We start from the raw sequence: 27849 nt of genomic DNA on the forward strand, positions 1-27849 counted from the left end.
ATTTAATTTGATATTAAATATAAAATCTCAATCAACTATGTTTTTTATTTATTTATTTTTTTTAAGAGTAATCTACACCATGATTGCACATATTAAAATATTTTCATTCTAATGTACATAATTAATAATGGTTTTCACAAATTAGTTATCTACATCTTATATTAAAAACAAAATGTGGTATTTTTTTTATAAATAACTAATTTTTAATATTCCTTCTAGTTCTTAATATAAGAGTTAGATAACTGATTTGAAAATATTAAAAAAAATTAGTTAAATTAATTATTTGTAATAAATATGTGTTTTTTTCATTAAAATATTTTTATTAATTATTTGTATTAAAATTACCATTTGATGGAAACTCTTTAATACGCGCAATTACCACGAGTACTATTTTAGAGGAAAAAATGAATAACTAAAAGAGACAAAATAAATTAAAATTTTATATTTAAAACCAAAGTAATTTTTAACTAGTTTTTATATTATGAACTGAAAGTAGTATTTAAAAGTAGGTAGTTATCTAGTTTTTATAGTTAACATAGTTAAGATGAGATTGAGTATAATTAACTGAATTTTGGGGACCAAATCAATACTAGTTCACATGAACACCAAACTTTATTGAAAATTACCAAACGATATAACAATAGTAATGAAGATAACATCAATTTAATATCTTCCTTTCTTTTGCCAATAATATCAATTTAATATCTGGGGGAAGCTAGCCACGCACGTCAAGGGGTGTAATTTCATTTTTTTTTAAAATTCTTTTAATCATATGAAAAAGTTATATGAAACAGGTAACATTAGGGGGAAAATAGACAAACTTACATAATAACATACTAAATATGCAAATGCAAATTAATTTAAGTAATTTTGCAAGAATTTATTGGTAAATAAATTTAACTCACTTTTTTTAAGTAAAATATTTTATTAAATAAAATGTAAAATATAATGATACACAGACACACATTTTTGCCAGAGATAATGATACGATATGAAACCTAGGACCGTCTTATAATTTGCTCATCAATTCTCGAAGCATCAACGTGGCCCAACCATTTTCAGCCACGTGGCATATAACCTCCCACTACTTTCATGCTAGTAACCTCTTCACCCAAAAAAGAGGAACCGCGTCAATAATAATGATAATATTATTTACTATTCTAATTATAAGAATCAGTTAATTAATTTGAAAAGATTAAGAAAATAAGTTAAATTAATTATTTGTAATAAATATGTGTTGTCTTTCTTAAAATATCTTTGCTAATTAAATTTATTGGCTAGAACTATCATTATTAAAAAACTATTTTGAAAAAAATACATAAATATAAAAAAAATGGATTGGGGTTTTATAATTAGGATTAAAATAAAAATTAAACAAAGTTTTATATTAAGAACGAGAGGCAGTAATAAAATTATTACTATGCTTATTCAATCCTTGTGGTAAAAGGGGAAAAATTAAGTTAAAACCCACCGTTTACAAGATGCGACTACTGCCATATGCTTGCTTACTCAAGAAGCACAACATCTTTTAATTTCTTTCCTGCAATCTCTTATTTATTTGTCATCACTGAATATGTTATATTGATTCTTTTTTTTTCCTCCTGATTTTCTTTTATTAATTTCAGATAATGCTTTTTTTCCCCCCTTTTGAACCCTGATGCCCATGTTTCATAAAATGATTTTTTTTTGGGTAATTTATAAGGGAAAACAGATTGAAGAAGAAAAATTGGTGAATGGATAAGCATTAAAAAGAGACAATGGCTATTAATTTTACGTCAAAAGCATTTCCAGCACACCACCACTTGTGGCAGATTGCCCCCCACACCTCCGGTTCGCCACCTCAACGTCACCCCTCTCACCACCGCTTTTCTTAATTATCCACTTCCTCAAAAATTAAATTCCACGTCACACTCCAAATATTTTTTTTTAAAAAAAAAAATAAAAAAGGCAAACCACCGAAACGTTATATGCCAAACACGCGCCCTTTTTCATATATATAGCCCCATTTGGGCCCTCTTCAAACTCATTAAGCAGTAAAACTCAGAAAAGATGGTGAAGATGAGCTCTCAACGCAACTCTGATTCTTTAATGGCTTCTTGGGTTCGAGGTCGGTGTTTAGGTAAGGGCTCGTTTGGTACTGTGACTATGGGAGTGAGTAAAGCCGACGGTCGGGTTTTTGCGGTGAAGTCAGTGGATCCTCAGTCGGGTCAGGTGGCGGCCTTGGAGAACGAGATTCGGATCCTGCGGAGCATGTCGTCGCCGTACGTGGTGAGCTTCTTCGGCGACGACGCTACGACGTCGTATCGGAACTTGTATTTGGAGTACCTGCCAGGTGGCACCCTCGCTGACCTAGCGTCTCCGAAGAAGAATCATGGAGATAGATGTGCTGACGTGGACGAGCGCGTGGTGCGGTACTTCACCTGGTGTGTGGTGAACGCGCTGAGGTACGTCCACGCTAAGGGCGTCGTCCACTGTGACGTCAAAGGGAGGAACGTTCTGGTCGGGCACAATGGCGGCGTGGCCAAGCTCGCCGACTTCGGCTCGGCGGTGGAGCAGTGTTCTTCCGGTGCGGTGGCGGTGGGGGTATTGCCACGTGGAAGCCCGCTGTGGATGGCTCCAGAGGTGATTCGGCGGGAGTCTCAGGGACCGGAATCCGACGTGTGGTCCTTAGGATGCACGGTGATCGAGATGGTCACAGGGAAGCCGGGCTGGGAAGACGAAGGCTTTAACACGCTCAATCGAATCGGATACTCCGACGAGTTGCCGGAGTTTCCGAGTCAATTGTCAGAACTGGGACGCGACTTCCTCGGCAGGTGCCTGAGGAGAGAACCAAGCGAGCGGTGGAGCTGTGATCAGCTGCTGCAGCATCCATATCTGCTTCCTACTCCTCCCAGTAATCTCTCAGAGTCGTCTCCTCGGTGCATCCTCGATTGGATGAACTCAAACGATTTCAAGGAAGAAGACGAAGAAGAAATCAGAATAAAAACGAAGACTCAGCGAATGAGAGAATCGGTAAATTAGCTTCAAACTCAAGGGCAAATTGGGAATCCGAAGATGATTGGTTGGAGGTGAGGGCATTGGTGTCCGACACAGAATCAACAGTAGCAGGCGATGTTGCTTCAACAGTTACTGGTAGTGGTAGGGAACGCGAAGGAGAAGAAGGGACGAGTTGGGAATATGGTGATTTGAGGAGGGTAGAAGAGGGAATAGAATTAGGGATAAGCCGGGAATATTTGAAAATAGGGAGGGCAAATTTGGGGATATGGAATTGGGTGGAGGATGACAGTGAAAATGATTGGAGATATGGGTATGGGCGGCACAAGGCGGATGTGTTGAGAAAGATAAGGGCAATAAGAAGCATTTACAGCTTGTGGTGTTACTGTTGGTGTGGTTTCATATTAAGAATTAAATTTTTATTGCAAATACATTTAAATATATTACGTTATATTCCATGCAATTATATCTGCAGTAAGCATTATACCAGACCACAACAAGGGTTATTGTTCCACTTTAGTGAATATTTTCTAACTTTTGAAAGTCACTAATTTATAATTGATTCAATTGAGTTGATTTAAACTACTTCATCATTTATAAATATAAAACTCATTTTATAATGTAAATTGCATTATAAAATAAATTTTGTATTTAGGATTGGAAGAAATATTTACTATAATAATAAAAGGATTTGATAAGAATGTGTCAAGATACCATTATTAAAAAAAAATCAAGAACAGAGTCAATTGGTCTAAAAGCAGTCACAATGCACACCCAACATATGAAGAAGAAAAATATCAGGATGTTGAGTATTTTCAAACCTAAGGTAATTGAATAATATTATTTTCAAACATAAAAATAGATATGATCATTTTTAACTTCATATATAATTTTGTTTTGTGCTGTTAATTTTATAAATTACTTTTTTTTAATCTCGATATTTTAGCATTGCTAGTTTCGTTAACTTTATAAATTACCCTTTTTTAAATCTTAATATTTTACCATTGCTAGTTTCATGAAATTTTGAATATTAACAAAATATTAATAATTTTAGTATAATAAGTTTAATTTTTATAAAAAATAATAATGATTATAATAAAAATTATTGTTTAAGATTAACAATGTCAACATTAAAAGATTAAAAAGATATTTGATAAATTAATAAATCAAACAAAATTTGTTTATAAAATTAGAAGACTAAATGTGTGCTTTTACCTACAACTTTTCATATGATATATAGTTTTTCTTTATTCACAAAACATGAATTTGAGACATTGTTTGAGAGGAATAAGAGTATAACTACCTAAACCAACTATTGCACATTTCACAACATATATTTTGGTGCTCTATTAAAAAGTATAATGCTTGATACAAGATATAACTAATTTAAATAGATTTTAAAAATCAAATAAATTATTTAATTAGAACAAATTAATGTAACATAATCTTGCTAAAGTACTCTTATATGATATTTGATTATATATTAATGCTTACAATTTTGGAATCTGACCCAGTTAAATAACAACATAAAAAAGTTATATATAATTTTATAATTTAGATGAGTTAATTTGGGGAAAAATAATAAATATGATGCATAAAATAAATTGAGAGATATTATATTTAGGACAACATCTAACTTTTCTAATTAGATTCAATATTAGGAATCACAAGCAGTATCATTTCTGTTATGAGACTATTTTACACTGGAATTCTTTGGCAATTACCCCCGTTCATGGGTTCAGGGGTTAAAGAGTTGAACAAATTTATTAAACTTCTGTTTGGTATAAGAAAAATAGAGGGGAGGGGAGGAAAAAGAAAATTTTAATAAGGTTTATTTAAAAAGTTAGAGAAGTGGGGTTTTGAAATTTTAATAAAAAAAATAATATAAAAGAATAATAAAAATTAATTAAAAACTTTTATTCTATTTTTTTAATCTTTTAAATTGAGATTATTAAAATTTTTCTTTTTCTCCCTTCTTTTCATTTTCCTTTATAACAAACTCTAAAAGATCAAGTTCAATTCCCAAGATAATCATGACACTGAGAAAGATAACTTCGGGCTTGTTTAGGGAAAGAGACTGCTAAACAGGGATAATTTTGGAGAAACCATGGTTTGGGCTCAAATTGGAGAGTGTCAGAGTGCCTGTCAGAGTAGATTTTAATGATAATATGACTTTAATATCTATCAATTATTTTTTTATAAATATATTTAATCTTATATTTTATAAATATATATATATGCACATATTAATTATTTATTAATTACATTATCTTATATATTATTAATTATGTTGGTAAAAAAAATATTATTAACAATTTTATTCCTTCAAATTAAAATATGTTATAAAATCTATCTTTTATGTAATTATCATATTAACTTATACTTTTTTTTAGTAATTTGCACATATAAAAAGTGTTTCTGATAATAACTATCTAAACACTTTTACTTTATTAGAATCACTTTTTTACAAAATCTATTCTCCAGAAACTATTATTCAAACTATGATTTGGTTTCATCTAAACACTCCTCCATAACCAAGTGAAGCACTTCGTAAGTGGCTGCAGTCCTAATAGGGTTAGTTACTATGATGTTTAGCCAGTTCCCTACATAAGACTGAAAACAGTGTTTGCACGTTGACATTGTGATAGGTTTGAGCAATAAAAATCTTCTTATCATGCTGTTGCTTTTCATCACAAAATATCCTAAATAATAGTATACTACACTAGCATCACGAATATCTTACTCGATGTTTATATAATAATACAATAAAACTATACATCATAAATAAAATTAGACATTTGTTCAATATGTATATATAGAGGAAAATTCCCCCAAAAAAATATATATGAAATTTTAAAATCTCGAATCCGAAATGACTACAAAAATGTGTTGTTTACTTTTCAAATGTTTCAATTGCTATTAAAGTATAGTAAATAAGACTCATTTGTAATTTTAAAATTCAAATGTATTTTTTTTTAATTCTTCCTATATATATTGCATAGTCATTGAAAATAAGTCGCATGGTATTAATAGTGTGATTTGATATACATTTTATATATTACTCTATTGATGATGAATATAACAATATGATAAAAATATAAATAAATTTTTAAAATAGTCTTTTAACACCATAGTTATCAAATATCAATAGTTAACATGAAATATAAAATTTTGGTGAGGTTTATATAAAATAAGTATGGTTAGTTTTTTTCTTACAAAAAATGTATGTCTAGTTTTTTATATTGAAAACAATTGAAAAAAAAGTAATAGGTGATGACTAGTGAGACTTTCCCATATGAGTCTATCGTCTGATATTTCCTTGCATTGCAATCAATAATACTGATATTTTTAAATTTTAAATTATTTTACATCTTTTTTATTAGTTATCAATATACCTCCAAAAGCATATGGCAGCTCATGGATATGGGATGTGACGCTCCTTCTTTTGGGTGAAAGCATGGGGTATGACTTGACCCCCATTGGTCTGCCCACCCCACAAGAGACGTAAAAGTAAAAGGTTTTCTTATTCATTTCTTTTATTTCTTTGTTTTTTTTCTCGGATTTTTCAGTTAGAGATTATGCAAAAAAGTGAAATAAAAATTCATCTAATGGAGAAATATATTTTGTGCAAATTTTAACTTCTTCATATATTTTTGGAATATACAAAAATGGTGCTTCATTATTTAAAGCTATCAATATTCATAAAAATCCCATCCCTTGAAAATTAATGCATGAGTAATGGGTAGTGGTAGCTGGGTTATCGAGATGATTCAATATCTTGAAAGTAAAATATTGAGTTTAAATGTAATGAATAAAGAAAATTACATTGAAAAAAAATTAGTATTTTAAGCATTAAGATTAAGTACGCTAATTTAGCTAGTTGAACTAAGGATCAGTCTAGTATCTTATCTAAACAAAAACAAAAAATTGAAAACTCACGCCAAAAAAGTAAAGAACCGGTCAAAAAACTCAAATTTGTGGAAAAGAGGTAAAAAAAAAAAATCAAATTTAATAGTGAAAAAAAGGTTAATGTGCAAATTTACTTCAAAATTTTTCATTCTAGAGCATTGGGCACTCAATTTTATTTAGGTTTAATATTCTCCGAAAGTTTAAATTATAGCAATTTTACTCCTTATTGATAAAATATTAACAATCAAGGGTCGATGTTACTATTTCAAAAGTTAGCGTTAATTTTTTAATAGTCAAAGGTAAAATTACTGTGATTTTAAATTTTCGAGGTAATATTAAACCTAAAAATACTTCCGGATGTCCGGTGCTCATAAGTAAAAGCTGTTAGGACCAATATGCAACTTAGGGTGTGTTTGGGTGACACCCCAAACCATGGTTTGGGGATCCAAACCACCCAAACACCCACCCAAAAACCAAAACCATGGTTTTGGGTGAAAACCATGGTTTTGGCTCCAAAATCATGGTTTTGGAAAAAGCAAAAAATTTTTGCTTTTGGAGAAAAGAAGGAGAGTGGGAGAGCCTATAGGATATGTATCTTGTTATTTTTTTTATAAACATATTTTTTTATAAACATATTTAATCTTATATTTTATAAATATATATATATTAATTAATTATTAATTATATTATCTTATGTATTATTAATTATGTTAATAAAAATATATTATTAACAATTTTATTCCTTCAAATTAAAATATATCATAAAATCTATTTTTTCTGTAATTATCATATTAACTTATGTCTTTTTTTAGTAATTTGTATATATAAAAAGTGCTTCTGATAACAACTATCCAAACACTCTCACTTCTCAAAATCACTTTTTCATAAAATCTATTCTTTTCAGAATCTATTCTCCAGAATCATTTTTTCAAACCACGGTTTGGTTTCATCCAAACACACCCTTAGTCGGAAAAATAAATAACATGTGGGATTATATTATATTATATTATATGAATAGAGAAAATGAAAAGGATATGAAAGTGTGGGCATGTTGTTTTGAAGATATAACCAAGAAGGAGGATGTGAAAGGGCTAAGGAGGCTTTCCCTTTTGTGGGTGGGGGCTGTAAAGCTGGAGAGACAGAAAGGGAGGCTTATCACATGTAGGTGTTATGCATATGTTGATTGAATTTAGAGTGAATAGAGGCCACTAGTTGGCGATGATGTATCATCAAAATTAGCAACTAGCATGATAGACAACATGCTTGCCTTTTGTTTTCTGTCCCTAAATAGTGTCCCTAAATAATGTCACCTCCATTTGCCCTTTTTCACCTATTTTATCCCCATCTCACTTTTTAAACCATTTGTACCGAATTTTAACAAGCACTATTTCTACTCTTGTATGTAGGAATTAGCTGAGAAGTTTGTTTTGATTTTTTTTTTGGTTAAGTCTAAGGTATCTAACGTTTATAGTAATGATCGATCCTCTTATATTGTAGACTTTTTAAAAAGATTTTAGTGCTGATCACGAGATCCTCTCTATGCATACTTTCAAGAATCAAACTCTTGATTAGATGTTTAAGGAATCCAACTAAGTACCAGCTATATTTAGCATCATGGTTACTTTGTTTTGGTTTTAAGTGTGATATCCCAATTTACTTTATTTTTTCAATTTATAATTTTTTTCTTTAGTTATCCCTATTTGTTATATTATTATATGAGGGGGTTTATCAATGGAGGGTGATGACAAAAAAAAAAAAACTATTTTAGACGAGCTCATACATACATGTTTGATATAAATAATTAATATAACTATTTTTTTAGTATATGTAAATTAATTATGTAATTCATATATTTAGAAATGGAGAGAAATAAAATATTAATTTATGTTTTTATAAGTTATTAAATTCAAGCCATCAAGTTTGATTTTTTTGTTGTACAACAAGTTTGATTTGATTGGCAGTTTAGGACCTCTAAGTATCTCTTTTGTGACACCTTATTTACCTTAAAGATAGACTTAAAAAGTACTACTCCCCAAAAGTTGCCAAGATCCCAAATCAACAAATAATTTTAGAGATGTGATTCAAAATTTCAAAATACTTTAAATTTTAGAACACGACAATAATGTCTCAGCACCATGACAATTAAAATATAATTAAAATATAATAACAACATGTACATGAGGAGCAAAATAAAGGCTTACTCTTTTGGTGCCTTCTTTTGACTCTTATTAGATCTCATCTAAAAAAATTTAAGATAAGGAGCGAGATCTAACAATTTCAGTAACTACTGGAATTAAAACATACATAAACAACTACATACAGCACAATATAGATTCAAATATAATTATCTTTATAATATTCATATATGTAATTCTTACAGACATTACATTTATGTCAAACTTATTCTCAATTTAACAACATAACATGGTTTCATATTTCATATGCAGAAATGTAATATGCCTCTCTTATATTATCGTCTATCTTTATACCGCTGACTAGAGTCATAGACTAACACATATAGTCTGAAAAGAACCAATCCATGTAACTGGATTGCCCTAAACTCATCAGTATTTAAGATGTATCTGGCCAAAGACATAGAGTTCAAATTTGAACTATGGCTCCCCCTCCTTGAAGAATAATACTAAGGAAATGTCACATGTTCCACAACTTCAATGCAATCTGGACCAAAAGAAAATATGGAAAAGGAAGCCTTAAAAAGTGTCATCCACTGTGCACCGAGCATTGGCATATCATTTGATAAAAGAATTCATCATATGCACCAAACTCCTAATCTCAGCCTATTACCATGAATGCAAATGCAATGACAAGTATACCAAAACACTAATAATACATCTTAGATCAAGGTATGATAAAACCGCTCAAGTCTAAATTATATATTTTTGCATACACAAGCATGCCTGAAAAATTGCAAATACATTGTAAATGAAATCATCACACACGGGCGTACTTGAAAAGATTACAACTGAAATACAAAAGAAATCTAACACACACGCGCGCATTTTTAATCCCAAAGTTTCTCCTGCTTGCACACATATTCGAGATTAATTGTATAACTTATTATGATATTTTCATAATATAATATTTACACTTATTAAGACCATCCAGTACCATTAATATTAATTAATAGTATATATAAGAATTAAGAAACAAAGCACAAATGGAATAAAATTGAGAATCATTTAAAAAAATTTAGAACACACACATCTATATAATTCAGTTATACAATTGAACTAAATTTAGAATGGTCAACCAATAACGCACAGTTCTCATATATATGGAAAAATAATCAGAGTTATCTGTTACTCCGTAGTTTAAAGAAAATCACAAAAATCTATTCCAAGGCTGTCGATATGTCTTATAATAAAAGAACTACTTAATAGTTGAAACTCACTGGATAAGCTGAACTAAGGCCACACACACACACACACCTAATAGGAGGTGGAGGGACTCATTCTTGACAATGGATTTGTGTGTATTTGATTGGTTGGGAAGAGCTTAAGGGTGCACGAAGAACAAAAAAGTAAGCCACGGCTAAAGCAAGATAGGGAGCATTGACTGAAGGATAGGACTAGGTTTAGGTTTTCATCCGTTCACTAAAAGATACACGTGGATGTGTGTGAATGTGTATATATATCTTTATTTTATTTATTTGTTTCAGGGAAATAAAATTTATAGGGAAAAAGACAGAAAAATGCACCTCCAACTCCAAAAGCCCAGAAACGTCCGCCCAATTCCACAAATCCCATTTTGGTACCATGAGACCAAATTGGGATTATTATGTGAAAGGAAAAGACCACATTGCCCTTCATTTTAAATATTATTTTTAAAATATCACAGCCCCTACTGGCCGGCCGGTCACCGGACCTCCGGCAGCGGCGGTCACCGGAGCTCCGGCGACCAGCCAACAATTGGTCACCGGAGCTCCGACGGTCGGAATTTTTTTTTTTGAAAATTTTTACAACTTCAATATAACGGTTAACAACTTTTGTAATGCTATTCACAACTTCAGTATAGGAATTAACAACAGCTTTTCTGGAAAATTCAACAAACTCCGGCGACCGGAAACAATTATTTTGAAAATTTTTACAACTTCAATATAACCGTTAACAACTTTTGTAATGCCATTCACAACTTCAATATAGCAATTAACAACAGCTTTTCTGGGAAATTCAACAAACTCCAGCGACCGGAAATAATTTTTTTGAAAATTTTTACAACTTCAGTATAGCGGTTAACAACTTTTGTAACCCTATTAACAACTTCAGTATAGCGGTTAACAACAACAAACTCAAGCGACCGGAAACAATTTTTTTGAAAATTTTTACAACTTCAATATAACGGTTAACAACTTTTGTAAGCCTATGAACAACTTCAGTATAGTGGTTAACAACAGGTTTTTGAGTTTGTTAAAGGCATTACTGAAGTTATAAAAAAGTCACTTTTTGAATTTTTCGAAAACTTGTTGTTAACTGCTATATCAAAATTGTTAACCGTTATATTGGAGTTGTAAAAATTTTCAAAAAAACGTAATTGTTAACGTTATACTGAAGTTGAAAATTTTTACAACTCCAATATAACGGTTAACAACTTTTATAATGCTATTAACAACTTCAATATAGCAATTAACAACAAGTTTTCTAGGAAATTCAACAAACTCCGGCGATCGGAAATAATTTTTTTGAAAATTTTTACAACTTCAATATAGCGGTTAACAACTTTTGTAACCCTATTAACAACTTCAGTATAGCGGTTAACAACAGGTTTTTGAGTTTGTTAAAGGCATTACTGAAGTTATAAAATGTCACTTTTTGAATTTAAAAACTTGTTGTTAACTGCTATATCAAAGTTGTTAACGGTTATATTGGAGTTGTAAAAATTTTCAAAAAAACGTAATTGTGAACGTTATACTGAAGTTGAAAATTTTTACAACTCCAATATAACCGTTAACAACTTTTGTAATGCCATTCACAACTTCAATATAGCAATTAACAACAGCTTTTCTGGGAAATTCAACAAACTCCAGCGACCGGAAACAATTTTTTTGAAAATTTTTACAACTTCAGTATAGCGGTTAACAACTTTTGTAACCCTATTACAACTTCAGTATAGCGGTTACAACAGGTTTTTTCAACCGCTATACTGAAGTTATTAACCGCTATACTGAAGTTGTTAATAGGGTTACAAAAGTTGTTAACCGCTATACTGAAGTTGTAAAAATTTTCAAAAAATTGTTTTCCGGTCGCCGGAGTTTGTTGAATTTCCCAGAAAAGCTGTTGTTAATTGCTATATTGAAGTTGTGAATGGCATTACAAAAGTTGTTAACGGTTATATTGAAGTTGTAAAAATTTTCAAAAAATTGTTTCCGGTCGTCGGAGTTTGTTGAATTTCCCAGAAAAGCTGTTATTAATTGCTATATTGAAGTTGTGAATGGCATTACAAAAGTTGTTAACGGTTATATTGGAGTTGTAAAAATTTTCAAAATAATTGTTTCCGGTCGCCGAAATTTGTTGAATTTTCCAGAAAAGCTGTTGTTAATTGCTATACTGAAGTTGTGAATAGCATTACAAAAGTTGTTAACCGTTATATTGAAGTTGTAAAAATTTTCAAAAAAAAAATTCCGAACACCGGAGCTCCGGTGACCAATTGTCGGCTGGTCGTCGGAGCTCCGGTGACCGCCGCTGCCGGAGGTCCGGTGACCGGCCGCCAGTAGGGGCTGTGATATTTTAAAAATAATATTTAAATGAAGGGCAATGTGGTCTTTTCCTTTCACATAATAATCCCAATTTGGTCTCATGGTACCAAAATGGGATTTGTGGAATTGGGCGGACGTTTCTGGGTTTTTGGAGTTGGAGGTGCATTTTTCTGTCTTTTTCCCAAATTTATATGTCTTTATTTTAAAAATGGCAAAACAAATGTTTTATTTTAAAAGTTAACCAATTATTAAAATCTGATAAGATATATATAAATATATTTACAAAGGAATCTCAATATTTTCAAATTAATTATTTATCTGCCCTGATATTTCTTAATATCTCAATAACTTCATAATATTTAAGAAAAACTGTCTCTAACTATTATTTACCTATTTTAATATTAGTTAATCTGTCCCTAATTACTATACACACATATACCTAAATAGATATTCTAATAGGGTATTTCTTCCGATATTCATTTACAACCCTTTTTATACTTCATTAATGTGCAATTTTATTCTCTGTTTTTTTTAGCTTAAAGCCTTTTCAAATAATTATTCCTCTTCTGGTCTTTAATATAAGACCTATTTAACTGATTTGATTAGATTAAGAAAGTTAGGTAAGTTAGTTAATTATAAGAAAAGTGACATATTTTTCCTAAAACACCATAATCATCTTTTTTAATACCTCATCTCTCTTCTACTTGATTATGGTTGAGAGAGTATCCATAGGGGTAATTTAAAGAAGATTGATAAATATGATAAATGAGTATTATATTTAGGACCAAAACCAACTCAAGAATTGGGTACTATATTAAGGACCAGAGGAGTATTACTACCTGTAGTCCTAATTATAAGAGCTAGTTGACTAATTTGAGGAGATTAAAGAAGTAAGTTGAGTTAGTTATTTGTCCTAAATAGATGTTATCTTTCCTAAAATATCCTTATTAATTAAGTGTATTGGGTAGAACTACTATTGTTAAAAGGACTACTTTAGAAAAAAAAAATATAAATATAAAAAATAAAGTGGATTGAGGTTTTATATTTAAAATCAAAATAAAAATCAAATAAAGTTTATATTAAGAACTGGATAGTATTGCTTAAGCATATACACACACTTTATGTTACAATTGATTCCGTAAATCCAGGATGTTACGTCTTTCCCCGGTGATCGTTGTAATGCTCTTTTTTCCCTCTTTGAATCTGAATCTTAAGCGTATGAATGGAAAAAAAAAAACGGTGGATTGTAGAAAAAAAGCTCATTTGTTTATGCTATTATTCCAAAGATCATTTTCCCCCCATCAATCTAACTTTTTTGGGGCGAGACTACAATCTGAATCTTCCTAAAATTATCCCAAACATGTATGGTTGTCTTTTTTCTTGGGGCCTAACGTTGTATTGCCTCTTTATTTTTAACATAACACCCAATTAATTGATCTGAGAAGATTAAATAAGTCACCAAATTACTTTAAAATTTTATATTATTATTTTTTTTCCAAACTACTTTGTCTCATTCATAAATTGATATATAATTTAATAATACACAAAAATATTTTAGAGAGATCGCATAACATATGGTATAATCCAGCAATTTAATAACTTTTTTGATCTTTCCAAATTATTTAACTAAATTTTATATTAAAAACTCTAGGTGATAGATATTTATTCACCGTAGAGATTTGACATTTTCTATTCTTTAAAAATCTTATGTATCAAACAAATCTTAATGGTAAAATTAGAGGACATCAAGGTTTTTCAAATATTTTTATATTTTTCATTTTAAAGCTCTAAATTAATAAGGCTTTTTGAAAAAAAAAAAAATGAAGGTTTGTTAGGGGCTGTAGCCCGGACAACTCACTACTCATAGGAATAAAACTCATGCAGCCTTTGTTCACTTGCATTGCATGTGCACATGATACACTCTAAAACCAACGACACTAATTACAAATCATTTCATTATTAATGATTGACCTAATTCATTATTAGTCATTCTTATTAATTAATTCACTCAAATCCTTTTTTTTTATCACTAAAATTAGTCATGCTTACCATTGCTATGATAATTAAATTTTAGAGATGGAAAAAATGGTGTTAATGTATGAAACTCCCGTACTAATTCATGATATACAGGTATAGTAATGAATATGCGTCACAAAATTCAAGTGACTAGATGTGCCTCTCATTTTTGCCAATACTGCCGCTTAAAAAACGAAAAAACAAAAAACAGGAGACAAACTAAATGGGCCTATCTTCTTTTTTTCAAGAGGTAAATCTTATTCGAGATACTATTAGACACTAAATGTGGACACTTTTTCTAGCAAAGATTTGAATCTTGATTAGCCATATTCTCAAAAATTACTTTTTTTCGCTAGACCCAACCTCCATTGATAATGAACCTCTCTGTTTTTTTTTTAAATAATAAAATGTTTAGATGAATTAGATATTAAAGACTCACTAGGGTTGGGACATATTTACAGGCTTAAAGGGGCGTTTACAGAAGTACTCACACATTGTTTGCCAACAATATCTTTATATTAACAGCAGGATTTGAACTCATAATTTTAGAGATTATAAGTCGACTTTTTCATTTGAACCGACTCTTGTTAGTAATAATAGATCTATCTTGTCACAGGAAAGGATAGGAGAGGTAATGGGCGTGCTGGTTTTGCTTTCATGGGCCCATCAATCATAGATCTCTTTGGGCTTTTTAAATGGAAATGGGCTCACTTTGAGAATTCCAATTGGACCTTCGAAAAAGAGGGAAAATTGTTTATTCTATTTGGGCTATTATACTTCCAGCCTTGCATTTTACTTCATGACCAAATTTGGTCCCCTTTCACCTCAATAGTTCAAAAAGAGGCCTTGCAGTCCCCTCTTGCATTGTTTTTCCTTTATAAGGCGTCCATCTTACTAATAAAGATTGAATCTAATAGAAAGAATTAATCTCTCAATATAACAAATCAATATTTAAATCTATAAGAGAAATATACTTATATTTAGTAACTAACAATGTCTCAGAATTACTTCCAATAGAAAGAAGACATCTATGTTTTTTACCCAAAAAATTGATCCTTTTGGTAATTTCTATTTAGGCAAAGGATAGTTTTGCCCTAAAATATACATAAAAGAACTGTAGGTGTTTGAAAGGTTTTTTTTTTAAGTTAAGTATTGCTTTGAAAGAATTGAAAATAAGTAATGTAGCCATAGTCATTAAAGAACTTAACTAATGTTGATTGTTAATATTTTTTAACGGCAAATGAGAGATGACATTGGTCCTTTTTAATACATCTAAGGTGATAGAGTTAAAAAAAAACTCCTGAATACCTGAAGCTTATTCTCATAAGGACTTTTAGGATAAAAATAATCCTTAATTTTTTTTTGATGGGATTAATTACAGCCACATTCGCCCATATTTACACTCTTTTCCGAAAAGCAAGAAACAAATGCATCTTCATCCTCCCTTTTATCAAACAACAAAGCCTTTTGATGTTTAGTAATTCATTGGACTATCAAGTAAAATGCCAATGAAATATAAATGTTTGAATTTTGCAATCAATCAAATGTTGTATTTCTTTTAGGTTAAAGGATATTTTTGGTCCTTTAAATTTACATGTGGTTTATTTTGGTCTTTAAATTTAGAAAGCGTATTTTTGGTCTTTAATTTTAACACCGTTAATGTTGCTAACGGAAAATGCTGAGTAATCAAATTTAATTGCCGACTATGTATTATTGACAAAGCATATATAAAATTTTAATTTTTTTCTGGCAAAAAAAATTCAATTTTTTAATTTAATATTTTACATTAAAAAATGAAAATAAGCCTGTGTATTTAAATGCTTCCTCTTCTTCTCTTTCGACCATGACCTCTCTACCTCTCCAACCCACATCTGCCATGCAACTAAGGGTGTGTTTGGCTCAATAGAAGGGATGTGAGGGGAGGAATTTTAATGGAGAAAAAGGAGATGAAAGGAAGGGGAGTGATTTTAATATTATCTTATTTGGACTAATACAAGGAGAGGAGAAGGAAGGAATTTTAATGTTACCTTATTTGGTTGAGGAAGGGAGGGGAGTCAAAATATTTTTGTATGGACAACTTTGCCCTTATCTTATTTAAGTTGATTTTTGCAAACTTTATAGAGTAATTAATAAAATATAATTATAAATAATATTTAATATATGAGATTAGCTTTTTATAATTAGCAAAAGTAAATAAATATAATGATAATATATAATTAATAACTATTATATATCCAATAACTATAATTGTATTTATATCCAAAATCTGGTCTAATGAAGTAAATATGTTTAATTTGAGTATTTTTTTTCCAGCTTTTATTTTTCTTTGTGTTGTTGATACGAGTAGTCAAATAATTTTTTTCCAAAGACGATGGAGATGGCTTATTTGTATGTTTTTTTTTTTGAATGCTTGATTTGCGTTTAGAAATTAAAATATATTTGATAGCAACTTTTTTTTTTAATATTTGATAGCATATGAATGAGGGAAGAGAGACATGATAGAATCCATAAATATACCAAATCACATACAATTCAACAGTGAATGGTAACATGGGATTATTAGAAAATAATATGTGCATATTAGTCAATAGAAGTCAAAATATTACCTTTTCCCTTCAAATTCCTCCAATTTTGAGGGAAGGCTTATAAGGGGAGGGGAGGGAAAATGTTAAAAAATTTTCCCTCCCCTCCTAAAATTTTTATCTTGTCAAACAAGAAAAAATAATTAAAACCCCTTCTCCTCCCTCCCTTCCCTTCCAAATCCTTCATACCAAACGGATCGTAAAGGTAATGACCCCATTCTTCAATATTTCCTTCACCTAGAGTAGTTGACCAGAGAAAATTGTTGAGGATTTGGTTTGGTTTCTGCATCGACCGGGCAAATATGAAGTAGCGCATAATGATGAACTATCAACAAAACCCAAGTGGAGAGAGGTTAGCAAGCCCACAAAACCAGAATAATGGAGCGCTAAATAGAGACACAAGATTCGCTGCTGATGCAGTTAACCGGCAGGGAGGCAGTGACCCCAACAATTTCAGCGACGTAAGTAATCACTGGGTTTAGTGAAAATAAGGGGGGAAAACTCGTCATGCCATCACAATGAACAAAATAACAGTGTAGTATGTTAAGATATAACTATGGCAGAATCATTGCTTTGCGGAGTTTGCTAAAAACATAAGCAAAACCCATTTTCTGCTTCCATTTTTAATAATCATCATGTTTATTATGTGATTCAATAAAAAAGCTTGCTCTCTATTTTGTCTTTTCTCCAAAAAAGCTTGCTCGCTACTTGTCTTTTTCACATATTTGTATTCAACTTAATTCCCACTATACTTTTGCCATTACTCCTTCCATAACCTCGTCGGAAGCTGCGCACATTCACCACTTAAATTGGTATAATATATTCTTTTCTCACAAATCTTCGTCTCTCTGAAATTTTGTTTGATTAGGTTTTACGATCTCATTAATTGGCATTTAAGTGGATAACACACAATGTTGGTCCCTTCATGGTTCAAAGCACTTTTGAACTCATCATTTTTTAGTGGTTGCCTGATTCACGAAGATGCTACCGGGAGCAATCGTAACATGTATTGTCTCGATTGCAGTGGCGACACCTTTTTGCATTTACTGCTGTTCTTCAAGGCATAAGGATCATCAAGTTATTCAGGTCCCATTTGTTTTGTTTTCTTTCTTGGTGGATTACTATAATTGAAGCACATTGTTCTTTGATGTGTGAATGATCTGTGTGTATATATATATTTGAGAATTAATGATTAATGATTAATGATTCAAATTGTGAATAATCGATGATCATGAAGGGGCAGCATTATATTGTTGATTACTCGTGTGATCTGCAGATAAGATCTTCATATTATGATGTACTAAGTCATGTTATAAAAAAACTTTGAAACCATCTTAGACTTTTATATGAATCACCAGCCAAAATTTGATTCAGTTATTCTAACATTATGTTTTAAAACATACAAGAGTTTAAAATAAAATGACAGTACACAACAAAATTGTTGGCCCCTTAAATAAATTTAAATTGTTGGCCTTATACATTTTAAAAATACTTAATGTCAATTGCATGATACAAGAAAACGATAAATTTTAAATTTACTTCGAATAAGATATTAACTAAAGTGTAGATGTAAAATAAATCCAAACTAATAAAAACATGATCTTCTTTAGAGACAAAAGCAAAAAGAACAAAAGCTTTAGGTCATAGCATTTTGTTGAATTGATGTTGCATCAATTGATTGGCTTGGTATTGTTGCTTGGCTTTTGCTTGCCATTGTCATTTTGCTTTTATTATTTGGCTTTTGCATGAGATGGGAACTAGGAGTATGCCATGATGGCACATTTTGTTAGGATATTTACATAGAATGCTGACTTAGAGTCTCTTACATTAAAACATTTGGTCAAATCACATTATGCTTGTATACCATTAAAGTTTGTAAATCAATTTACAAAAATTGTACCTGTCCCATCTACGTATTCATCTAAGTCATTACTTCATGAGTTGATGATTGACAAGATGCCCCCTACATCAAAATTTAAATTACTACTAAAATAATGATCATAGATAATCAAAGTTTATAAAATTGAATTAATAAAATTTACCTCACTTGACTGCATACTTGTTTGTGTGTTAATTGAAGCACTCAATACACTAGGTTGAGTAATGTTTGCATTGGTTTGAATGTCATGTCTTTTAATGTTTCTTGAATCCTTGCAATTTCTTTTGTTATGGCCCACAATACCACAAATTGAACATTTTGTTGTAAAATCAATTCTACTAATCTTAGATTTTCCTTTCTTTTCTTCATTTGGATCCTTTTTTCTTGCTTTTGATGGCTGCCAATAGGTGTTTTATATAGAGTGGAAGTATATCTAGATGTTCTGTTGTTGTCCATAAGTTGGTGTCATTTGTAGGGAAAATGATAGGCTCATAACATGCTTGATAAGCCTCTTTCTGATAATAAATGGGTACATAATCTTATTGTTTCTTTGACCACTAATAAATACAACTTATGCTGTAAGCACAAAGAATACCAATTAATGACCACTTTCTACAATGACATTCTTTAACTTTTAGATCAATTACAACTCTCTTATGTCCATCATAAACCTCAAACTTTTCATCTCCAGCCCAAGTACATAACCATCTGCTACTATCATTAGCCTCTCTTTCTAATCTCTTTTTAATATTTGAAAGAATAGAGCCTTGAAAGCTATTCATCTTAGTTCTATTAGCAGCCCATCTATTCATGAAATAAGTCTTGATATCCTCCAACATTGATAAAATTGGTTTTTCTCTTGCATAAAAAATGACATAGTTAAAAGCTTCACTCATATTATTTACCAATACATCGCATTTTGGTTCAAAGGAAAATCAAGACTTGGTCCAGAATCTGAGAGGAATTTTGATGAGGTACTTATATGTATCTTCATTAATTTTTTGAATATCCTTCATTACTCATTCCCATGCCTGTGGATAGGTAGCTTTGGCTACTTTCCATTTCATTTCTTTCAAATTTGTTCCTGGGAATTTCTTTCTAAAGTTGTTATATAGGTACCGAACACAAAATCGATGATCTATACTAGGTAGGAGCTCATCAAATGTAAGTAAAAGACCCTATAAAAAATTACAATATTAATTTTATATGATATATGTTAAATTAAAAAATTAAAAAAAGTAGATAAAAAATGAAATTTACCTTTATTGGTTTGTAATAAAGGTATAGGATTTACACTTATTTGTCCCATCGAGGTCTTCAGTTAAAATAGATAGAAACCATGTCCAAGAATCTTTGGTTTCTACCTCTACAACAACAATAGCAATGGGAAGCATTTACTCATTAGGATCTCTCTCGACTGTAGCCAATAATTGGCATTTATATGGTCCCTTAAGAAAACATCCATCCAACCCAATAATTGACTCACAAGTAAAAAAGCTCTTCTTATAAGACTCAAAGCATATATACAGCCTTCCAAATCTGGGGAGCATGTTTCTAGATGGCACTAGAGCATCAAACTCTGCATTATAGTTAGGTGGCCTATCTACTTTTAACAACACCGCAGAGTGAGGATTGGACTTTTTTAGCTTATGACAATAATCATACAACCTTCAAAATTGTTCTTGAAATGACCCATAAAGGTGGTTTAATGCTTCTTTCTTTCCTCTAAAAGCCACCGCCTTTGAAACTTTTACATTCCACTTTCTCTTCGATATTTTAATAATATCTTTCAATTTATACTTGGATCTTCTTTCGTGGTTTTCTCAATACTCCTACTAAGCCATTTGGATTTGAGCAATTTATTATTCACCTCCTTGTTGCATATATGCTTGTCACTTATCATCCTTAATTGCCATGTCTCTTTTCCCTTTAGCTTTGCACAATATGCTTTCTATTCACAGTCTAGCTTGCATCTTACTCTAATCCTTTCCTTATTATTTTTTAATAAACTTAAGCCCTTTTTCATGAGACTATGGCTTGTTTAAAATCCTCTCTGGTGTTGTAAAGGGTTCCTGCCTCCCATTTGTATTCACTCATATTTTTTAGCAACTTATGCATTGGAAACCTTTTCTTAACGCATCCATCTCCTTTTTCATTTTCATCTCCAACTTCTTCCTTGTCATCAAGACTTTTTGAGTTTTCACTCACATGCTCTTCATTTGAATTTTCTTTACATTGTAAATTGACCTCCTCAATGTCATCTTCATCCACTTCTTCTTTACTATCATTAAAGTCAATATTCAAAAGCACTATCCTCATTAGGATTTTTTCCCATCTTTGACTCAAACTTATGATAAAAGTTCAAATTGCAAAAGAAAGTAAGAATTCAAAACAATGCAAAAGAATTTTGATCATAGGTATATTTGAAGCATGATGCATGTATTTTGTCATTCTTTCAATGTGCAATTGAAGCCACAGATTTGATGCAATTGAACCATTCTTTTAAGATCTTGTAGGACTATGCAATGATATTTTTCATTTTATTATAAATGTCAAACATTTATCCAACCCACTTATATAGGCACTACTACTCTATCATATGGGGAATTTGTACATTTATGTTCTAGGCTATCCATGACTATGCGGTAAGGTATGTATAGCTTTTTGTGTATTCAGTCAAAATATATAGCTTTCTGTGTGATTTTTGTACTTGTTTGGTAATTAGCACAAAAATTCAGGGGAAAAGATATAACAAAAAGAGCAAAGAAGGAAACAAAAAGGGGCTCACTATGCAAGAATGGAAGCAAAGTATTGTATTAAGGATAAATACAAACCGCACTATGCTGCAAGGGTAGAAGAAAAGAAGACCACTATGAGGTCAAAAAAATTCACTTGTACTATAACATATTGAAAAAAAAAAGGGGGGAATATACTCACTAGGTTTATATTTGCAGACAAGGAAAGCTGTTGATTTCGTAAAAAATATCTACAAATAGATAGAGAAATAGATGATTGGGTTGTCGATATTGAAAATTTTGAGTGCCACAAGTTGATTTGTCCCTAATAGTCTTTTCAAGTAGATCTAATTTGAATATGATAATTATTTTAATGGTTAATTTCTAAGTAATTAATATGTTATAGTAAGGAATAAATACATTATTTATAGCATATTTAAATATTACATGCTACAGATTTGTTTTTTCTGAAAAAAGTTATGAGATTAAAAATTGAAGCGTCAATTTTACAAATAAGGTGAGATAGGAATGCGAAACTATAAGATGTCTGTTTTCTAAATATGTTAAATATGTTAATACCTAATCTCTTAACAATTCATGCCTTAGAATTATAAAACGGATAGATATTTGTAGTTATAAATTGTCAAAATACTTGATCTTAGAAATGTCACATGAGGGTGTATAAATATGCATACCAACAGAAATAGAACTCATAATCAGAATATTATTTCATGAATTGCTATAAATTAAATTACTAATTCATAGTAAAAATTACAATATAAATGCGACAATATTTAACACTCTTTATCTATTCCTAAAAAAACTAAATAGATGTGATAGCAAAAGAAAATTACTATAATTATCTATTCTCAAAAACTAAATAAGATTCCTCTCTTAATGTAAAATCTAATTAACTAATATGAATAAATTATAATGTCAGTTAAATTAATGAATATGATTTTTTTTCTAAAATACCTTGAACATCCTCCTCAATTCCCTCCTTTCTCTCCTATTTGATTATTATCAGGGAAACATCAATAGGGTTAATTTGAAAAAAATCGATATATATGTGAAATAGATATTACATTTTTCTAATTAGGTTCTACATTAAAGACTGAAAGAGTATTAATTAACAGTGTTTGCTCCTATATTGTAATTTTATTTCTCATTATCATTACCATTTACTCTTAAAATTAAAAAGCCATATCAAAAAGATAAAAAGAACCTAACTTGAAAAGTAAAGAGATGTTGTGTAGAGCTGCACCAAAAAGTCCGGAGCCCGGTCCAACTTGTATAAATCCGATTTGACCCGGTTTGAAAAAAACAGCTCGATGAGGAGACAGGACCAATTGGGTCAGACTAAAATACTGGGTCAGATTGGGTTAAGGACTTATGTGTCAGATCATGTGGTCTAACCTGGTCCATGTAACTTTTTTTTAAAACATTTATCTGTGATTAATCATTTAATAGATATATTAAATTTGAGCCCAACCCATCAAGCAGTCAACTTCTTGACCTTAACATACTTTTCCCTTTCAGTCTGCAGCTTCAATGACTGATGATGATTTAAAGGAAAGTTTAGTATTAAAATTGGGTTATTTTATTTTTTTTGGTTTGTTCTTTTTTTTTTTGCTGAATGTTGTCAATATCAAATATGATCTTATTTATTTGTGATATGTAGATCATCTAAGAATCTCTCTCATCTTCCCAGGAATAGCTATGTTTATTTAATTTTAGACAAGTAAAAAGAATGGAAAGCTTTATTTATTTAATAGAAAAGTTCAATATACTTTAAAACATATGGAACAAAGTAACAAAATATGCTGTAAAAATATTTTTTTTAATATAAAAAGAAGCATCAAAGCACATATGAAATGAAGTTTAAAAAAAAAAAAACAAGAACAACAACCTGGACCAGTCTAGTAACCTGGTGGACCAAGTCCAACCCGGTCATGGTCTTGGGCCTACCTAGACTGGACCAGACTGTAGACCAAAATGTCCAACCTGATGCTTTTTCAGACTAGACTTCAGACTGATGCTTAACCCAGTCTAGTCCGATCTTGGTGCACCCCTAATGTTGTGTAGAATAATTCAGAGAACTATATAATTATATAGACTTGTAGTCTTTTCAGTATCTTAAAAAAAGAAAAGACCATGAATTATTTTCTAGAATAATAAAAATGAAGAGACCGTGAATCACTTTGTGGAAGAACTTAGATTACTATATAATTACAGATGGCCTATTTCAATATTTTGAACAATGAAAAGATATTGAATCACTCATAAAATTAGACAATGAGGCTATAAATACATCTCTCAGCTATCCCTCTTTCTTAACTTGATAGCTCATACATACTTTCATTACCTTGTAATTAATGAATATCTCCATGCTATTGTATTTATCGTTTTAACTTTTAAAAAAAAATAAGGATGAACAAACAAGATTTGATACCATGAGAGTAAGTGTTAGAAGTATCCGGCTTTGGTGGACACTTACAGACACATTAGAGTCCTATTTTATGTATCAGCCTCTCGATTACGTTGCTTATTCTTTTTTTTCAAAATTTAAAACGATAAATATAATAGCATAGAGATATTACGCTGTTCATCCTTATTTTTTTTAAAAGCATTTATCCAATAGTTTAATTTGAATGATAAAATAAAAAGTTGTGAGATTTGAAACTGAGAGAAGGTAATGCTTTAGCAATACCTTGGGAGGATTCAAGTGACCTCAGAGATACAACTCACTGACTTCAATAATTACAGTCCCATCAGTAAGGGTGAAATCAATAAACATTGGGGAAAAAAAAGAAAAAACACTTAAAACTTCGTAGATGTATTAAATAAACTACACAGCTAGTCTTATATCATCTTCTAATTACGTTATGAAAAACTTCATTGTATACAATATTTGTTGGCTCATTTGTTAGCATTTTTCTCCTAAAAATCTTGTCATCAAATCTCCCAAAGAATGTGACCAATTGACCACACTTGCATAGAAATTATTAAAAGCCAAAGATTCAGACATAGAGTAAGCAATTTCAAAGTTAGTAATTATACAAAATTATAACTGAACAATTGGGAAAATATAAGTACAAATGTTTGCATGTTCTAAAAAACGATAATATCATATTACTGAAATACCTTTCCAGCTAGCCTCTCACCTGTTGCGCCAACATCGTCGTACTGAGAAGTTGCATTCACCGCTTGTCCATAATATATCAAGTTAAACACAATAATATTCTCTACAAAAAAATGTAAGAGATTGTAAAACCAATACAAGCAATACGGATTTTGCACTATATAAGATAGATAGAAGGCAAAACTAACACAAAATAACATTTGCAATAAGCTAATAACTCAAATGAAAGAGAGAGATAAAAAAAAAGATTTAATATAAAACAATCAAAATGATTTGTTATTTGTTACATCTCTCTTGGCATGTCTAGTCTAAGAAAAGAAGATTTGGTATACATGTCAAAAATTAGAACAAATGGTTGTTAAAAATCACAGAATAAAATGTAAAATCCAAGAAAGCTAGACCTATATAATTGTTATTTATCAAGGGCAAAAATTGCTGCTTCATCATGCCATTGTCCACGGCAAAATGAGTAAGTTGATTATTTGCTTTCTCTAGTAGTCATCAGGATTCATGATGCTAACCACATGCCCTAAAAACCAAGCATGGAAAAAGCAGGGACATCCTTAGTAAACCATTACAAAAGGAGCGGAGAGAACACAGAGATTTACCCATAAAACCAAACAAGAAGAAGAAACAAATATACCACAACAAACTAAATTAGAAGAAGACAAAGAATCAAGGGTTAAGGTGCACCCAGCAGCCTGAACTATTTTTCCAGGTGCACTCAATGTCCTAAAGTAATTTTCGGTGCATCCAATGTCCCAAACTAATTAAAATGGTGCATCCATATCCCGGGCTTAAGTTTGATCGTTAGTTGACCGAAAAATCTGACGTGACAGACACATAGGCATCTGATGTGTATTATCTTGACGAGTCAAGGTGCGCCCAGCACCCTGAACTATTTTTCCAGGTGCGCCCAGTATCTTAAAGTAATTTTTGGTGCATCCAGTGTCCTAAACTAATTAAAATGGTGCGTCCACATCCTAGGTTAACAGAAAAGTCTCGTTTGACCGTTACCTTGCTGATTCAGCCGAAGGCTAACCGAAAAATCCTACATGACAGACACACAAGCGTCTGATGTGTATTATTTTGACTAAAGCTCCAGAGACGAGCCCCGTGGCGGCGAGTGTTTTCTCAGAAGGCGACGACGATGTCGATGGAGTGACTAAGGGGAAGTTTACTGTGTTTTACGAGGAGGAAAGCAAATGCAAGTCGGATGAGAAGTCGACAGAGATGAAGATGGAAGTGTGCTATGAGCCTGTGACAGCAATTATGGTTTCAAATCGGAGTGGTGGAAGAAATGGGATAAAATGTTAAAGACGAGGATGGGATTGAATGGGTGGTACATGTACCAGGATTTAAGAGGGTAGATCGGTGGTCTTTCTTTTTTTTAAGTTTAAAAACTGGTAGAAGATAAATGTTAGAAGCGGAGGAAATAAATTGAATTTTCAGTCAAAATAATACACATCAGACGCTTGCGTATCCGCAATGTAGGATTTTTCGATCAACCTTCAGCTGAATCAACAAGGTGACGGTCAAACGAGACTTTTCTGTTAGCCTGGGATGTAGACGCACTATTTTAATTAGTTTGGGACACTGGATGCACCAAAAATTACTTTATGACACTGGGCGCACTTGGGAAAATAGTTCAGGGTGCTGGGCACACGTTAACTCGTCAAGATAATACACATCAGATGCCTACGTGTCCGCCACGTCAGATTTTTCGGTCAACTAACAGTCAAACTTAACTTTTCTGTTAGCTCGGGATATGGATGCACCGTTTTAATTAGTTTGGGACACTGGATGCACCATTTTAATTAGTTTGGGACACTGAATGCACCAAAAATTACTTTAGGACACTGGATGGACATGGGAAAATAGTTCGGAGTGCTAAGTGCACCTTAACCCAAGAATCAAAAAGCAATCCATCAACTTCCTTTGACCTTTATTGCCGCCATGTAACTCTCCAGAGAGCAACGTCTTTTCCAAACAACCGCGCAAAAACACTAGCATAGAAGCCCACCCACAACCCCATATTTGTAGGAAGGTAAGGCAATAAACTTTGAACACTTGAGCCCTAATGAGAAGGGAGACAAAAAGGTAGATAATACTCCCTCCGTTCCTTATTATAGGAGACATTTGATGCTTATGGCATGTTCCTATATATAAGAGACACTTAAAAGTTGTCTCTACTTTTTTGTGTTGATTTCCTATTTTACCCATATTTATTGTCTCCAACTCACACTCTCTCTCCCTCCCACTTCTCTTTCTTTCAATAATTTAATTGTTCTCTCTCATGCTCTCTCTCCTTATTAATGAGGGCATTTTTGGAAAAAAATTATATTTTTCACACATTGATTGTTCTTAACTAATTTTAACTGCTTTTTTGATCAACGTAATTCGGTTATTCGTCTCTTATAATAAGGAACGGAGGGAGTAAATGGCAATAAACCCTCTCAAAACATAGGGAAATAAAAAGACAAACAATAAATGAAGATACAATCACCAATGCTGGTGTATGCACCAAAACTGAAGAAAAAAAAGGACTCACATCATCACCCAATGGCCAATGAGATATAAGAGAAACTACCGTCCAAAATCGACATGTGGACCAATCATAAAATCACTGCAAGGTCTATAGGATAGATAGAAAGAGAGAGAGTGAAGCTTTTATAAAAAACCCTTTTGAATATAATTTTCTTATTTTTATTTTATTTATTTAAATATACTCCCTCTGGTTCAAAATATAAGCATCAGATAACTAATTCATAAAATTCAAAAAATTAATTAAAATTAATTAAAGATAATAATTGTGTAAAACAAATTCAAAGTGATGCTTATAAAAAAGACCACAACTCTTCATTTGATGTTTATATTTT

At 31.2% G+C, this 27849-nt stretch overlaps 1 pseudogene; it reads left to right on the forward strand.

The window, feature by feature from the left end:
• Nucleotides 1-2040: 2040 nt before the first annotated feature.
• On the forward strand, nucleotides 2041-26287 carry LOC114714107 (mitogen-activated protein kinase kinase kinase 18-like; annotated as a pseudogene).
• Nucleotides 26288-27849: the final 1562 nt, after the last annotated feature.

This window comes from Neltuma alba, unplaced genomic scaffold (genome assembly GCF_004799145.2).
Source record: "Neltuma alba isolate B1F8T4 unplaced genomic scaffold, ASM479914v2 tig00001923_pilon, whole genome shotgun sequence".
Lineage (NCBI taxonomy): Eukaryota > Viridiplantae > Streptophyta > Magnoliopsida > Fabales > Fabaceae > Neltuma > Neltuma alba.